The sequence below is a fragment of the Crinia signifera genome, unplaced genomic scaffold (assembly GCF_055691185.1).
Source record: "Crinia signifera unplaced genomic scaffold, ASM5569118v1 HAP2_SCAFFOLD_892, whole genome shotgun sequence".
NCBI classification, from domain to species: Eukaryota; Metazoa; Chordata; class Amphibia; order Anura; family Myobatrachidae; genus Crinia; species Crinia signifera.
In genome coordinates this window covers 1-17782 of record NW_028142809.1, presented here as the reverse complement: position 1 = coordinate 17782, position 17782 = coordinate 1, and the positions used below count along the sequence as shown (strand labels likewise).

General features: G+C 43.8%; 1 long non-coding RNA gene across 1 annotated transcript; it reads left to right on the top strand.

Annotated features, from left to right (window-relative positions):
• The first annotated feature begins 279 nt into the window (after window positions 1–279).
• Window positions 280–5454, top strand: LOC146056801 (uncharacterized). Its single transcript, XR_014469408.1, has 2 exons — window positions 280–494; window positions 4619–5454. It is a non-coding gene; the product is annotated as an uncharacterized LOC146056801 (long non-coding RNA).
• The last annotated feature ends 12328 nt before the right edge of the window (window positions 5455–17782 follow it).

Genomic DNA, 17782 nt, shown 5'->3' with positions numbered 1-17782 from the left:
TGAGGAAGGTCTGTTTGTAGACCGAAACGTCGGGGCAATGATGGAAATTGACTCATTGGAATAAATTATTTATGTGAATTTTTACTATACCAGTGACTTTCTCAACTATCATTATTTACAAGGAGAGTGTTCATTTCCCCCCCTAACAAGGGAGGGATCCTCTGGTTATATATATATATTATATGCAGGTGCACGTATACATTCATATGGGGGGGGGGGGCGGCCAAAAATGTTGTGCCTAGGGGCGGCCTGACCCCTAAATTCGCCCCTGCAAACAGACGCACACCATCGAACGCACGGACGACTGGATCATTTAGAATAAGGTCCTATGGCCGGTTTGCTATCTTACCTTTGTATTTTATTAATGTATTCAATTGAATCCAGAAGAAATGTATTTGGTAACAGGCTGCATCTGAGATTTAACTGCTCCATTTTCTGTCGCAGGAGACTCCGGAGGACCTCTTATTGTGGAATTCAAAAAACGCTACATGCAGGTGTGTCGGTGAACGTCTCTCTTGTAGTCACAATGGTAGATTTTGCATAAAGGTTAGGATCCAGCATAACGACTGTACCAAGAGATACAACAAGCAGAAAGTGAGCACGGAGTTACTCCTGGTACAGGCATTATAATGAAATAACAGTAACGCTCTGTTCGTCTTCATATTGGGCAGCAAGTTAATGATCCTTATTGCCCTATATATGGAATGATAACTCACAGAAAGGTTTATTGTGTCGTTCCTTTAGCATGGTGTGGTCATATCAGATAGAACCACAACGGGCTGGGCTTTCCCTGACATGGTCGCATCTAATGCGACCTAGTAGAAATGTCAACTGAATGAATATGTATATGTATATATATATATATATATATATATATGTATATATATATATATATATATATATGTGTGTGTGTGTGTGTATATGCATGTATATGTATATATATATATATATATATATATATATATATATATATATATATATATATATACATACAGGTTGAGTATCCCTTATCCAAAATGCTCGGGACCAGGAGAATTTTGGATAACGGATTATTCCGTATTTCGGAATATTTTAATATTTCAATGATGTATTTTGAAGTATCTTGCATTTATGCTGTATAAACACATAATATACACACAAATATATTTTATTACCACATAAAATACACACAAATATATTTTAATTGTTCAAAAAACAAGGTTTCAAAACGTGAAACAAAATGTGTGTACTATCTCAGCACTGAATTTGAATGCCAAGCAATCATTGTCTTGCACATATATAGTGCCAGTTACATATCATGTCCCCAGTGATGCTGTTACAAATGTCCCCAGTGAGTTTTTAGCAAAAAAAAATATTTTTTTTCACTTTCTGGAATGTCCGTATTTCGGAATAATTCGGATAACGGATATTCGGATACGGGATACTCGACCTGTATATATGTATATATGTATATATATATGTGTGTGTGTGTGTGTGTGTATGTATGTGTGTTTGTGTGTGAACAATTATAATATAAGAACTATTTTGTAGTTTAACAGCTCACAAACGTCAGGAAAAGCAGCAGAAGATAAATGCTCTTAGTCACCAAGACTAGGCAGAACCTCCGTGTCCCCGGGCAGGCTCACCTGTGCCATCACCACCTGACACCCAGACAACTGCTGGGGCAGGAGAGGAGGGGAGATGCCAGATAAATTCTCCCCAGCTCTTAAGCCGGCCATATACTGTACCTACAGATTCATCCAATCTGGCTGGTTGGAATGAAAATCTGGTAATGTATGGCAATGATATCTGACCCAGTGCCGGAAAACTGACAGAACTAGTCATTCAGATAAATTGGTTAAAATCAAATGGATTTAATCTGACTTTCAATTTTTGGCTGTTTTTCAGTGTTTGGGAGCAAATTATCAAATGTCATTTACACCCACATATTACTAGATTTGCCTTTCAACCAGCCAAATTGGACAATAAATCTACAGTATAAGTGTATAGCGAGCAGAGGAAGCTGCACCTCACACAGGGCCTTATTCTAGTTCACACTTTCTGACAAAATCCTTCTTAGATGGACAAAACCATGTGCACTGCAGGTGGGGCAGATGTAACATGTGCAGAGAGAATTAGATTTGGGTGAGTTATTTTGTTTCTGTGCAGGGTAAATACTGGCTGCTTTATTTTTACACTGCAATATAGATCTCACTTTGAAGTAAAACCCCACCCAAATCTAATTCTCTCTGCACAAGTAACACCTGCCCCACCTGCAGTGCACATGGTTTTGTCCATCTAAGAAGGATTTTGTCAGAAAGAGTGAACTAGAATAACTCCCACAGCTCTGTCCGGTTCTGGGGAAAGAGGAAGAGGGGGCGTGGTGGTGATGTCACAGGAGAGGAGAGCTGATCAGGGGAGCTGTCCAGCACAGTCAGTGCTGAATGTTTCTGCTGCATCCTGTGAGAGGTTAGCAAGCCTGAAGCAGAGTATCTTACAAATAATGCCACCCATCAGTGGGCCTGATTCACATCTGATCAATAGGTCTACCCCAAATGGTCGGTGTGCAATAGTTCCACTGCGCCAAAAGGTCGACATGAAAAATGGCCCTATGCAATGGGTTGACAGGGTCAAAATGTTTCAAAGGTGAAGAAGAAAAGTACTCTCTTCTGTTTGGGGGCACTCCTTTAAATGTCAAAAAAGGTTTTTAATAAAATGTAACTTTTAATGGTTCCATAAAACTTACAAGAGTAAGACGCATACTTTTACTGTATCCCTCTTGCACATCCCTTTCCTTAGGGGTACTCTCATCTCCAGAAAGTATTTATTGGCACCTAACCCTGCACTGTTATTATAACAACAGGGTATTTGCACTACCAAAAAGGAGAAAGCAGACACCCCACTTTTCTAAAGCTGGCCATACATCAGAAAGATCGATCTTAAGATCGATTGCGCTCATGATTGTGTACAATTTCCCTTGAAATCCCCGGCAGTCCTTGGTGGTTTTTGGACACACAATCTACACACAATCGATCATACAATCAGTCATACAATCCATCTACTGCATGATTTTGTAAACAAGATGTGCACACAATCTGCATACAATCCATCTTACAATCAGTTGAGATTGTATGATTGGGTACAATATCTTTCTGATGTATGGCCACCTTAACTCTGACATTCTATACATACAGCTAAAAAATTGCCGAACGCTCACTGACTCTCAGAGAACCAGGACGGTTGAGAGAATCAGCAGCAGCTTCCGCAATCTTTACGACTGTGAGTGTCACTTATCTCTGATATACATCTCCACATTTATACCCCCTCTCTTGTAACGGTTACCTACGCAATTAAATACCTAGATTGGCTCTGCATCTCTGAACTATGTCACACTAAGCATCTTGGTATAACTGATTGATTGAATAATAGACTCATCTGAGACTGCCTAGGCTATAAGGGATAATATCCGGACTACACCAGAGGAGAACCACTTCTCTCTGGCCAAATAATCTGATATCTATATTTCGCTTATCACTTCCTTACCACAGGTGATAGGAACAAAAAAATTTGAATCCGAAACCCGGCTGATATATAACAATAGCCCCGATTGTCTGATCATTATTTATTATTTGATTCCTATCAGATTAACCTGGTGTTTATACCAACAGTTGAATACAAATTTATTCTATAATATCTAAATATCATTCAACTGTCCATCCTTAATGTTTGATGTTGTCTGTCTGTATGTCGAATTATAAGTTTTATGGAACCATTAAAAGTTAAATTTTATTAAAAACCTTTTTTGACATTTAAAGGAGTGCCCCCAAACAGAAGAGAGTACTTTTCTTCTTCACCTTTGATATATTACCCTTACTCTCAGGGGAGCACCGCCACGTCACTATCTACCAATTAATTGGTTAATTGATGCAAAGTTACTGTGGTAAATTTATTTCAGTACAAGACCCAACGATATTACCGACACCATTCAGTGTCACTTGTGCTCAGGTCTATCCCCTCCCAGATCCCCTTTTCCCACCCCCTCTCCCATTTATACAACAGGGTTAAAAATGTTGACATGAAAGAGGTAGACACATGGCAAGGTCAACATGAGTCAACATAGAGGGAGAATATAATAGTGTGTCCAGCCTGCAGCATGGTGAGTGTAGCGAGCCACCTGAGGTTCGGCATTAAACTAATTGGGGGTCCATGTTGACAGTTGTCAACATTGACACAAAAAGGTTCATGCATCTACCCTATTCATGTTAACATGTTGACTCAGTTGGCACGTTGACCATGTCAACATTCCCCATTTCCACCTTTCCTATGTCAGCCGTTTGACCATATCAACCTACTGACTGGCTCCAGAAAAATGGTTCCCGCCAATGTTTCGGAGACAATATTAACTGTGGTGAACCTGACTGTGGACTAGTTGTCAGGACACTCGTCTTATAATAATGCAGTAAGCCGGCGTCCATGTCCAGACAGAAAATCCTCTGATTCCGAATCAGCCCCACTGTGTTATAGGACATATATGTCTCAGCGATCCTTTCCTGTATTTTATGTTTTCTGGTTCTTACAGTCGGTAACTGGTGACATTATTACTGTGGCTGAGCTAAGAGTCTCCCTTACTTTTCTTTAGGTGGGAATTATAAGCTGGGGGAACGTGAACAGCTGCATCGGGTCTAGAAGGCCTTTCACACCAGTTCCAGCAGATTCCCGGGACTTCCATACCGATGTCTTCCACATGATGGACTGGATAAAGGAAGTTGTACAAGATGATCTGGAATTTCTTAAATAAACGATCCAATACTAAGGGAGACAGGAAATTGTGCCACAAACGTTTTGGTGCAATAGATTTCTAAAGGAGAACAATCACCTAGTAATGCTGCAAAATCCCAGCTGTGCAAATTCAGATAATTAGGATACGTTATAATTGGAAACATTTAAAACTACCTTGTAGAAAACGTTCTACTCACATGAACTCCAGCGCCCCACACATAGCGACCTTCGCTGTCCTGTCTCTGAAAGATCAGTCATAGCGCCACGGCCCATTTCTCGGTTGGCATCTTCCACAGAGGCTGGAACTGGACACAGCCCGGCAGAACCGGACAATGGCGCAGATGTATTAAGCCTGGTGAAGAGATAAAGTAGAAGGTTATAACACACTGGCCAATCAGCTGTGTTTGAAAAATGACAGTTATGAGTTGATTGGCTGGTGTGTTATCACTTTCCACTTTATCTCCACCTATCTCTTCGCCAAGTTTAATACAACTGCCCGAAAATGCTAAGGGTATAGTAACCTCTGCTACTTATAGATTTCCTAAGATGCTGACTTTACCTCAGTAAAATGTCATGTACCCCCTCCCCTTACAGAATAATGACTGAATCCAGCATAACAGTGTATAAATATTCTGAATTAATTACATTTTTGTAGCGTAATTTTACTTGAACATTTAATATATAACCAAACAGACAGACCAGCATTGCAGTGATTATAACAGCTCTACAGGGGCATCTCGAACTTGAAACAAAAGTTATTTATTATTGCCAGCTATTTATATAGCACACACATATTCCGCAGCGCTGTACAGAGTATAGTTGAACATTCACATCAGTCCCTACCCCGGTGGAGTTTATAATCTACTGTATATTCCCTACCACATGTACACGCACACACAGACATTCTAGGGTTCATTTTGTTGAGAGCCAATGAGCCTACCAGTATATTTTTGGAATGTGGGAGGGAACCGGAGGAAACCCACGCAAGCACAGGGAGAATATACAAACTCCGCACAGTTAGGGCCATGGTGGGAATGGAACCCATGACCTCAGCGCTGTGAGGCAGTAATGCTAACCATTACACCATCCGTGTCAATGCATATGGATAGGCAGCTCTCCCTGGTATAAACAGCATATGTGACAGGTCCGCCAGCACGTGTTGCCAACATTTCAGGTATTTTAAATACATTTTTCATCAAGGTTACAAAACACATAGACATTACCCTATAAAAGGTAAGTCTCCCAAATTTGCACGCCACCCGGACATCCCAACCTGGAACTGATTGGCACCCGCCAGGGCAGTAAGCACCAGATATTTTGGGGTATCTTTTCATCAGAAGTATTGGCAGGACCTCCCACCCTCACCTTAATCTCCCCCTGAAGCCCCGATAATTCGCTGCTTTTGGCCCCAGCGGCAGGTCATCAGATGGCACTCCTAGCCATGACCCGTGGTGCCAAGAGGGGGGGTAAGCAGGGGGCCCAGATAGAGGGGCCACTGCTACTGGTTGAGTATGTAAAGGGGTGCATTGCGGTCACTCCCTGATGTGCTGCTGTACAGGAATTACCAGCAATAGTGAGCAGAGAGGACGCGTGTCCAGTGCAGCTGCCCCCAACTCCCCTGGTGCATCCCCCCTGTGTTGAGCATGGGTATTCATGTATATTCAAGTTTCATTAACCCCTTCCTGACAGAGCCAGTTTTTGCGTTCCTGACAGAGCCCTTTTTTTCAAATCTGACATGTCTCACTTAAGTGGGGATAACTTTTTTTTGCTTTTACTTATCCCAGTGATTTTGAGATTGTTTTTTCGTGACACATTGTACTTCAAATTAGTGGTAAATTTGGGTCGATACAGTCTGTGTTTTTTTGTGAAAAATACCAAAATATCGTGAAAAAATGGAAAATTTAGCGATTTGCAAAATGTTAAATTTTCTGCTTGTGAGACAAATAATCTTACCACTCAAAATAGTGAATAACTAACATAGACCATATGTCTACTTTATGTTGACATCATTATTTCAACTTCCTTTTAATTTTTTGGGACACTAGGAGGCTTACAATATGAATAGCAAATTCTCAAATTTTCAAGAAAATTTCAAACACTGATTTTTTTAGGGACCAGTTCAGTTCTGATGTGACTTTGAGGGACTTGTATGTGAGACACCCCCATAAATGATGCCATTTCAAAAACTGCACCCCTCACAGTATTCAAAACAGCATTTTGGAAGTTTGTTAACCCTTTAGGTGTTTCACAGGAATTAAAACAAAGTGTAGGTGAAATTTCAAAATTTCTTTTTTTTTGCAGATTTGCAATTTTAATACATTTTTCTAAGGAACACAGTACATTTTACTAGAGAAATGTGACTAAAAATTGATTCCCCCAATTCTTTTGTTTTCATAAATATCCTATATGTGGCCCTAGTGTGCACGGTGACCAAACCACAGGCTTCATAATAGAAGGAGCACCTACTTGATTTTGGAGCCTCCTTTTTATGAGATTATTTTTTAGGCACCATGTAGGTTTCAAGGCACCATAAGATGCTAAAAGTTAGGAACCCCCCCACAAGTGACCCCATTTTGCAAACTACACCCCTCAGGGAATTCATCTAGGGGTATAGTGTACATTTCAAACCCCCAGGGGTTTCACCAATTGTGGTACAACTGGGCAGTGAAAATGAAAAATTATTATTTTTACACAAAAATGAAGTTCTGGCTCCAAATTTGTCATTTTCAGAAGGTATGAAGGAGACAAAGCACCCCAAAATCTGTGCCCCAATTTCTCCCGAGTACGGCAATGCCTCACATGTGAACAAAAAATACCAGTTGGGTGCATGGCAGGACTCAGAAGGGAAGGAGTGATTTTTGGATTTTGCAGCTCAGATTCTGGTGGAATTTTGGTGGGTGCTATGTCGCATTAGCAAGACCCCCCAAGCACCAATACAGTGGAACCCCCCCACAAGTCACCCCATTTTGCAAACTACACCCCTCAGGGAATTCATCTAGGGGTATAGTGTACATTTCAAACCCCCAGGGGTTTCACCAATTTTGATACAAGTGGGCAGTGAAAATGAAAAATTACATTTTTTTACACAAAAATGCAGTTCTGGCTCAAAATTTTTCATTTTCAGAAGGTATGAAGGAGAAAAAGCACCCCAAAATCTGTGCCCCAATTTCTCCCGAGTACGGCAATGCCTCACATGTGACCAAAAAATACCAGTTGGGTGCATGGCAGGACTCAGAAGGGAAGGAGTGATTTTTGGATTTTGCAGCACAGATTCTGGTGGAATGAATGGTGGGTGCTATGTTGCACCAATACAGTGGAACCCCCCCACAAGTCACCCCATTTTGCAAAGTACACCCCTCAGGGAATTCATCTAGGGGTATAGTGTACATTTCAAACCCCCAGGGGTTTCACCAATTTTGATACAAGTGGGCAGTGAAAATGAAAAATTACATTTTTTTTACACAAAAATGCAGTTCTGGCTCAAAATTTTTCATTTTCAGAAGGTATGAAGGAGAAAAAGCACCCCAAAATATGTGCCCCAATTTCTCCCGAGTACGGAAATGCCTCACATGTGACCAAAAAATACCAGTTGGGTGCATGGCAGGACTCAGAACGGAAGGAGTGATTTTTGGATTTTGCGGCTCAGATTCTGGTGGAATTTTGGTGGGTGCTATGTCGCATTAGCAAGACCCCCCAAGCACCAATACAGTGGAACCCCCCCACAAGTCACCCCATTTTGAAAACTACACCCCTCAGGGAATTCATCTAGGGGTATAGTGTACATTTCAAACCCCCAGGGGTTTCACCAATTTTGATACAAGTGGGCAGTGAAAATGAAAAATTACATTTTTTACACAAAAATGCAGTTCTGGCTCGAAATTTTTCATTTTCAGAAGGTATGAAGGAGAAAAAGCACCCCAAAATCTGTGCCCCAATTTCTCCCGAGTACGGCAATGCCTCACATGTGACCAAAAAATACCAGTTGGGTGCATGGCAGGACTCAGAACGGAAGGAGTGATTTTTGGATTTTGCAGCTCAGATTCTGGTGGAATTTTGGTGGGTGCTATGTCGCATTAGCAAGACCCCCCAAGCACCAATACAGTGGAACCCCCCCACAAGTCACCCCATTTTGAAAACTACACCCCTCAGGGAATTCATCTAGGGGTATAGTGTACATTTCAAACCCCCAGGGGTTTCACCAATTTTGATACAAGTGGGCAGTGAAAATGAAAAATTACATTTTTTTACACAAAAATGCAGTTCTGGCTCAAAATTTTTCATTTTCAGAAGGTATGAAGGAGAAAAAGCACCCCAAAATCTGTGCCCCAATTTCTCCCGAGTACGGCAATGCCTCACATGTGACCAAAAAATACCAGTTGGGTGCATGGCAGGACTCAGAACGGAAGGAGTGATTTTTGGATTTTGCAGCACAGATTTTGGTGGAATGAATGGTGGGTGCTATGTTGCACCAATACAGTGGAACCCCCCCACAAGTCACCCCATTTTGCAAAGTACACCCCTCAGGGAATTCATCTAGGGGTATAGTGTACATTTCAAACCCCCAGGGGTTTCACCAATTTTGATACAAGTGGGCAGTGAAAATGAAAAATTACATTTTTTTACACAAAAATGCAGTTCTGGCTCAAAATTTTTCATTTTCAGAAGGTATGAAGGAGACAAAGCACCCCAAAATCTGTGCCCCAATTTCTCCCGAGTACGGCAATGCCTCACATGTGACCAAAAAATACCAGTTGGGTGCATGGCAGGACTCAGAAGGGAAGGAGTGATTTTTGGATTTTGCAGCTCAGATTCTGGTGGAATTTTGGTGGGTGCTATGTTGCATTAGCAAGACCCCCCAAGCACCAATACAGTGGAACCCCCCCACAAGTGACCCCATTTTGCAAACTACACCCCTCAGGGAATTCATCTAGGGGTATAGTGTACATTTCAAACCCCCAGGGGTTTCACCAATTTTGATACAAGTGGGCAGTGAACATGAAAAATTACATTTTTTACACAAAAATGCAGTTCTGGCTCAAAATTTTTCATTTTCAGAAGGTATGAAGGAGAAAAAGCACCCCAAAATCTGTGCCCCAATTTCTCCCGAGTACGGCAATGCCTCACATGTGACCAAAAAATACCAGTTGGGTGCATGGCAGGACTCAAAAGGGAAGGAGTGATTTTTGGATTTTGCAGCTCAGATTCTGGTGGAATTTTGGTGGGTGCTATGTCGCATTAGCAAGACCCCCCAAGCACCAATACAGTGGAACCCCCCCACAAGTCACCCCATTTTGCAAACTACACCCCTCAGGGAATTCATCTAGGGGTATAGTGTACATTTCAAACCCCCAGGGGTTTCACCAATTTTGATACAAGTGGGCAGTGAAAAAGAAAAATTACATTTTTTACACAAAAATGCAGTTCTGGCTCAAAATTTTTCATTTTCAGAAGGTATGAAGGAGAAAAAGCACCCCAAAATCTGTGCCCCAATTTCTCCCGAGTACGGCAATGCCTCACATGTGACCAAAAAATACCAGTTGGGTGCATGGCAGGACTCAGAAGGGAAGGAGTGATTTTTGGATTTTGCAGCACAGATTCTGGTGGAATGAATGGTGGGTGCTATGTTGCACCAATACAGTGGAACCCCCCCACAAGTCACCCCATTTTGCAAACTACACCCCTCAGGGAATTCATCTAGGGGTATAGTGTACATTTCAAACCCCCAGGGGTTTCACCAATTTTGATACAAGTGGGCAGTGAAAATGAAAAATTACATTTTTTTACACAAAAATGCAGTTCTGGCTCAAAATTTTTCATTTTCAGAAGGAATGAAGGAGACAAAGCACCCCAAAATCTGTGCCCCAATTTCTCCCGAGTACGGCAATGCCTCATGTGTGACCAAAAAGTGGCAGGACTCAGAAGGGAAGGAGTGATATTTGGATTTTGCAGCACAAATTCTGGTGGAATGATGGTGGGTGCTATGTCGCATTAGCAAGACCCCCAAAGCACCAATACAGTGGAACCCCCCCACAAGTGACCCCATTTTGCAAACTACACCCCTCAGGGAATTCATCTAGGGGTATAGTGTACATTTCAAACCCCCAGGGGTTTCACCAATTTTGATAAAACTGGGCAGTGAACATGAAAAATTACATTTTTTTACACAAAAATGCAGTTCTGGCTCAAAATTTTTCATTTTCACAAGGAATGAAGGAGACAAAGCACCCCAAAATCTGTGCCCCCATTTCTCCAGAGTACGGCAATGCCTCACATGTGACCAAAAAATACCAGTTGGGTGCATGGCAGGACTCAGAAGGGAAGGAGTGATTTTTGGATTTTGCGGCTCAGATTCTGGTGGAATGAATGGTGGGTGCTATGTGGCATTAGCAAGACCCCCGAAGCACGGTGAAATTATGAACCTAATATTCCATAGATGTGTGGTATATTTTAAAACACTCCTTTATACATAGGCCGGGTTTGTCGGGGCAAGTGTCACACTGGAAAATAGTTTGCTTTCTTATTCCCTTTTTATAGCAAACTTTGCACCTTTTTTGTGTCCTGCCCTTTTTTCCAGTGGAGGGGATTTCATCAGGAAAATGCTGCCCTGGTACAATACGGGGGCCAGTACTAGAAGTACTGGGGCCCTCTGCCTGCTGATTCCCAAATATTAGGCCCTTTATGACTTCCTCTTGAAAGTGCATAAATGTCCCCCTCTGGCCGGTAGAACGGAATAGCACGTAAGCGTTATACAGTGCCATCTGGATGATATACACGGCCACCTTCTTGTACCAGATTTTTGTTTTCCGCAGGGCACTGTACGGCTTCAGTACCTGATCTGAAAGATCCACTCCGCCCATGTACCTATTGTAATCCAGGATACAATTAGGTTTTGAGGTGTGGGTACTGGTACCTCGTACAGGGACGGAGGTGGTACTGTCTCCGTGAATTGTTGTCAGTATAAGGACATCCCTCTTGTCCTTATATTTGACCAACAACATATTTTCGTTGCATATTCCCCTGCTTTCACCCCTTCTCATTACTTGGGCAATGTGCGTTTTTGGGAGGCCTCTTTGGTTCTTGCGCACAGTACCGCAAGCTGCTGTACCTCTTGAACCAAGGGCCTTAAACAGGGGGATGCTAGTGTAAAAGTTATCCACATAGAGGTGATAACCTTTATCCAGGAAGGGGTGCACTAAATCCCAGACAATTTTTCCACTAACACCTACGAGGGAGGGGGGGCATTCTGGCGGTTCAATTCTAGAATCCTTCCCTTCATAAACCCTAAACCTGTGGGTGTACCCTGAGGTGCTTTCACACAGTTTATACATTTTTATGCCATACCTTGCCCTCTTACTGGGAAGGTACTGGCGGAATTTAACCCTTCCTTTAAAATGTATAAGGGACTCGTCGATACAAATACATTTTTCAGGGATGTACACCTCTTCAAATTTGGCACTGAAATGATCAATGACCGGCCTGACTTTGAATAGCCGGTCAAAGGTGGGATCATCTCTGGGTGGGCACTGTGCATTATCGGTGTAATGTATAAATTTAAGAATTGTCTCAAATCGAGTCCGGGTCATGGCCATACGGTAAAATGGAGTACTGTACAGAACATCTGTACTCCAATATTGCCTAATTTCTGGCTTTTTTACTATGCCCATATGAAACACCAGACCCCAAAACGTCATCATCTCTACTGCATCTACAGGGGTCCACCTAGCAAATGATGACGTGGGGTTTTGAGCAATAAACTGCTGGGCATATAAATTAGTTTGGTCCACCATTAAATTTACAAAATCATCAGAGAAAAATAATTTGAAAAAGTCAATTTCTCTGAGACCTGTGGAATCAAATTGGATTCCTGGCATGGCCAAAAACTCAGGAACCTGGGGCTCAAAATTGTCTGGTGGTGGGGTCCATACGAGATCAATTGTTGGGGGGGGGGTCTCAGCTGCTCTACGGGGGCGTCTTTGAGGGGGTCCCTCATCATCAGAGGAGGAAGAGGAGCTTAAGGCGAATCCTTCAAATTCCCCGCTTGCATCACTGGCTGTGTCAGAGTCAGAAGCAAGCAGGGCATATGCCTCCTCCGCTGAATACATTCTTCTGGATGACTGTGATGACATTTGGGAGGACATTTGGGAGGACATTTGGGATGCCATTTTTATTTTTGTGTTACTGGTAGTGAAATGTTTCAACACGTGTATAGTGTAGGGGGGGGTACAAACTTTATTTCAACCCGGGGGATATGTAGTGTGTATGTAGTGCAGAAAAAAAAAAAATACTTTATACCAATAAAAAAAAAAAAAAAAATGAAGGGGTTAAAAATAAAAAATTGAAGGGGTTAAAAAAAAAAAAAAAAAAAAGGTCCTGCGCCAAAAATTGAGCACAGATGTTGGTCAGTAACGTCTGTCACTGAACAGCGCTCAAAGGCAACAGGAATTTGATAAAAAAAAAAAATAAAATAGATCAACCCTGTGCCGAAAAAGCTGATCAGTGATGTACGTCACTGATCAGCGCACAGTGGCCACAGGACACCCACAAAATCACAGTGTGTGTAAAAAAAAAATTAAAAAAAGACCCCACAGCACTCACAAAAAAAAAAAAAAGGTGATCAGTGATGCGACACTGATTACCAGTGAGGTGCAGCAGGTGCACAACCTTTGGTGCAACTGACAGGTATATATAAAAAAAAAAAAAAACCTCTGCACCCCCAAAAAAGTTGCTGATCACCTCAGATATAGTGATCAGCACAAAAGGCGGGGGCAGCAGACACAAAATTTAGCACTCTCTGTCACTCTCTATCACTCTCTGTCACTATCTCTCACTATCTCTCACTATCTCTCACTATCTATCACTCTAGGACACTAAAAAACCTGCACCCCCAAAAAGGGGGGGTAGCAGACACAAAATATACACTCTCTATCACTCTCTGTCACTATCTCTCTCTATCTCTCTCTATCTCTCACTATCTATCACTATCTATCACTATCTATCACTCTATGACACTACAGCAGCAGCACTGACAGGTATATCTATATATAAAAAAAAACCTGCGCCCCCAAAAAGTTGCTGATCAGTTAATTTATACTGATCAGCACAAAAGGAGGGGGCAGCAGTCAGTTATATAAAAAATATATAGCACAATCTGTCACTATCTCTCTCTATCTCTCTCTCTCTATCTCTCTCTATCTCTCTATAACTATCACACTGCAGCAGCACAAAATATAGCACTCTGTCACTAGGCCTCTCTATCTATCTCTCTCTCTCTATCTCTCTCTATCTCTCTCTCTCTATCTATAACTATATCACACTGCAGCAGCACAAAATATAGCACTCTCTGACACTATCTCTCTCTCTATCTCTCTCTATCTCTCTCTATCTCTCTCTATCTCTCTATCTCTCTCTATCTATCTCTCTATCTAGCTATTACACTGCAGCAGCACAATTTCACAGCACAGGAAGGCACAAGTAGCAACAGGATCCAGGAAGCATCCAGCACACTACTAGGCACAGATCAAGCAGTGATCAAGCAGCGATGAAGCAGTGATCAGGTAAGTATGGAGCAAGGTTCTGGTCAGTATATGGCGGCAGGTGGCACGGTGACCGCACTGCACGCTATTCCAGACCGGAATGGCGTCTGCAGTGCAGTCACCGTTAGTTTAAACCCCCCTCCATGGCTGTGATTGGTCCGTCGGTCCGACGAACCAATCACGGCCTTTGGGGGCGGGCGGGGTGAGGTGGGGTGACACCAGTGTCACCCTTACACCCCGCGGTGATTGGTGCTGTACTTTACAGCACCAATCACCTCCGATCCCGTGTCACCGGCGAACGTTATTCGCCGGTGACACAGGAAAACGCTGTAATTGGCTGTTCACACTGAACAGCCAATCACAGCGATCGCCGACGGGGGGGCGGCATCGCAGCCCCCCCGGGGCATGCACGGACATGTCTGCTGTCAGGGACAGCAGACATGTTGAAACTGTCACCGCGTCTATAGACGCGGTGACAGTTTAAATCCATGACGTACATTTACGCCATGTGTCGGGAAGTGCTTCCCGACCATGACGTAAATGTACGTCAAATGTCGGGAAGGGGTTAAACCTCCCTCACACGCATGCATGACTGCAGTTGGCCGGACCACAGCAGCACACGGAAGCTATAGAGGGACATGACTGGCCGTATTTATGGATGGCCATCGACAAACGAGGATTCAAAATCATTGATGGTTTATGGCAGATGTTGAATATTTTTGCCATCGATGGGAAAGGATAGCTCCACCCCCGACAACTCGGCAGCCCTGCACCCACGTTCTGATTGGCTTGTAGACCAGTCAGTCTAAGAGAATGGATAACCATTGATAGCTAAAACTATTGATGGTTGTCCATTACATAGTTTTTAACTATCGATGTCTGGATGCAGAATCACCATCAATTTCAACCATCGATGGTGACTGCACCGATGGCCATCCCTAGCCGCATTCCAAAATCGGAGTATGTGGACCAGCAAACAGTGAAGAACTGCGACTGCTCCTGATTGGCTGCTGGCTCAGGAGCTCTGATTGGCTAGTAACCAGCTCCAAATGTAAAATGCTGCCATTGCTGTCCATCCAATCACCATACGGTCGTTAGGGTGACATGCATTGGGTTGGCCACTGAAGGTGGACGTGGCTTAGGTCAATACTTGAAATAGGTCGACATGTTTAAGGTCGACATGGATAAAAGGTTGACACAATCATAAGGTTGACATGGGTTTTCACTTCTTTTTTTAAGCCAACATATGACAGGCGGTTATTCGTGCCCCATCATCCTCTAGGATGTGGAGGGAGAATATAATAGCGAGCATGGCATGGGAGGGGACGTGGTACACTGATACAGTGACCATGTCAACTATGTCGACATTAAAAAAAAAACAATAAAAAACCCATGTTGACCTAATGATTGTGTCGACCTAATGCTTGCGTCGACCTTCCACACATGTCGACCTTAGGCATGTCGACCTATTTCAGGTGTCGAACTAAGCCATGTCGACCTTCAGTGGTCGACTCATTGCATGTCAACCTTTGGTTGGGACTATCCAATGACCCCTACCCCATCAAATCAGTCCTCTATAACCCCATCAAATATATACTTCATGTGATACAGCCGCAAACCTGGGCGCTTATACAAACCTCCGTCACCTCGCTCACTGCCACGTGACTAATCCACTTCACATAATAATGACACCACTCTAGGGCCGGCACGACCACTAGGCAGGACTAGGCATTTGCCTAGGGCGCCGGCCGCTGGAGGGCGGTACTGAGCCGCTGAGGTACCATAAAGAGGTTCCCGAAAGCAGGGAGTCTGTGTGATCCATCCTCCCTCTCCCCTCTCCTATCCCGCCCGTGGCATGGTCCCTGCTCCCCTCGTGCCACCCGCTCCCCGCTGGGGGGATTTCAGCGCGGCACCACCTATGCAGGGGGGGGGGGGGTTAGTATCGCCCGCCGCACCCCCTCCCCCCCCCCCCGTGCCGCAGTATCGTCCGCACCCATATCCCCCCCCCGGCGGGCGGGCGGACGGGCGGCACAGGGTTTTTTGCCTGGGGCGGGCGGGGGGCTTGCACCGGCCCTGCACCACTGTAATTATATAAAGATTAACGTTAAGTACTGATAATGTGTCTGTAATTAACGTCGTTATCAAATGCCGCTGCCAATGGAGATTGTGCGTCTATCACACTGGATTGTGGTCTTGGCAACAAACCTTGTGTGGTTTATACCGGTTTATTATATCAGTTTAACAGGTTTGGGACAGAGGTTTCCCGTGGACGGAAGACCTGGCCATTACCCCTGGGGCCTGTAGTGATTTTGGTGGAGGCACTGCCAATATTTAATCTATAAGACTATGAGAAGATAACTGTGGGCACCACTTATAAATCCTATCCTATTAACCCCTGATGCCGGCGTCCCTTCTCCCGATACCCACTGTTATCGGGTATTACGTTTTGTGTGCCTTTGAACTCATGCAGTTGTGTCCGTGTGTTTATTTTTAGCAGTACGATTTGTGCCCATGTGTTTTACAGATGGAGCCAGCCTCAGCTAGCCATCTCTGGATAGCCATGGTGAGCCATGCTGAGCCAAGGCCTATTGTTCTCAGCTGCAATACAATACATAGAACAATACAGTTGGGGCAGTGGCGTAACAATGCCCCGCAGACACTGCAGTGGCGGGGAGGCGATGTGTAGATGTGGGCACTGGGGTCTGTGGGGCTATTGTAATGCCGCTGCTGCCTGCCAGGACCTCCCCTGACGGATCTGTGGCCGGGACCTGCACATTTACTTGTCTGTGGTCCCGGCTCCGCTGTCCGCTCCTGGCTTCTGCTATTAATCTAAACGGACCACCACAAAATGTCCGCCCCCATACAGCAGACAGTTTTTAAGGATGCTAGAGGAGGCGGCAGCTAGCTTCTCTAGCATCCTGAAAAACTGCTATATGGGGGCGGACATTTTTTGATGGTCCATTTCCATTAGAAGCTGGAGCCAGGAGCGGACAGGGGTGCCGGGACCGCAGACAAGGTGCGGAAACCTACTACAGAAGCAGCTTTTGGAGGGGAAAGGCAGGGGAGGATTAATTTATCTGGGGAAGGGGAGCAGGGGGTGGTGCTGCCGAAATATTTGGCGGGGGGCGCAAAACACTGAATAAAGGATTAGCAGAGTAATCCCATTACTCACTTAATCCTATGAAAGGGCTAGATGAGGAGGGCTCCATCTGTATTTCTAGGGGTAAGATAGCGTAAAGTTAGTTAACGCTATCTTAGTAAGTCAGTCAGAATAATTTAATAGGCGCCTTCAGCCCCACCTGCAGCACACATGGTTTCGCCCATTTTGAGAACAAATTTGCCCTGCGATCAGGTCTGAATTAGGCCCCTTCTGAAACAGAGCAGCAGCACAAACACACGGCAGTTTGAAATAATATAGCACATCTATAATACATAAGGTGAGATTTAATAGGATGAGAGATTCAGAAAGTGAGAGATTTTGTGAGAAACCT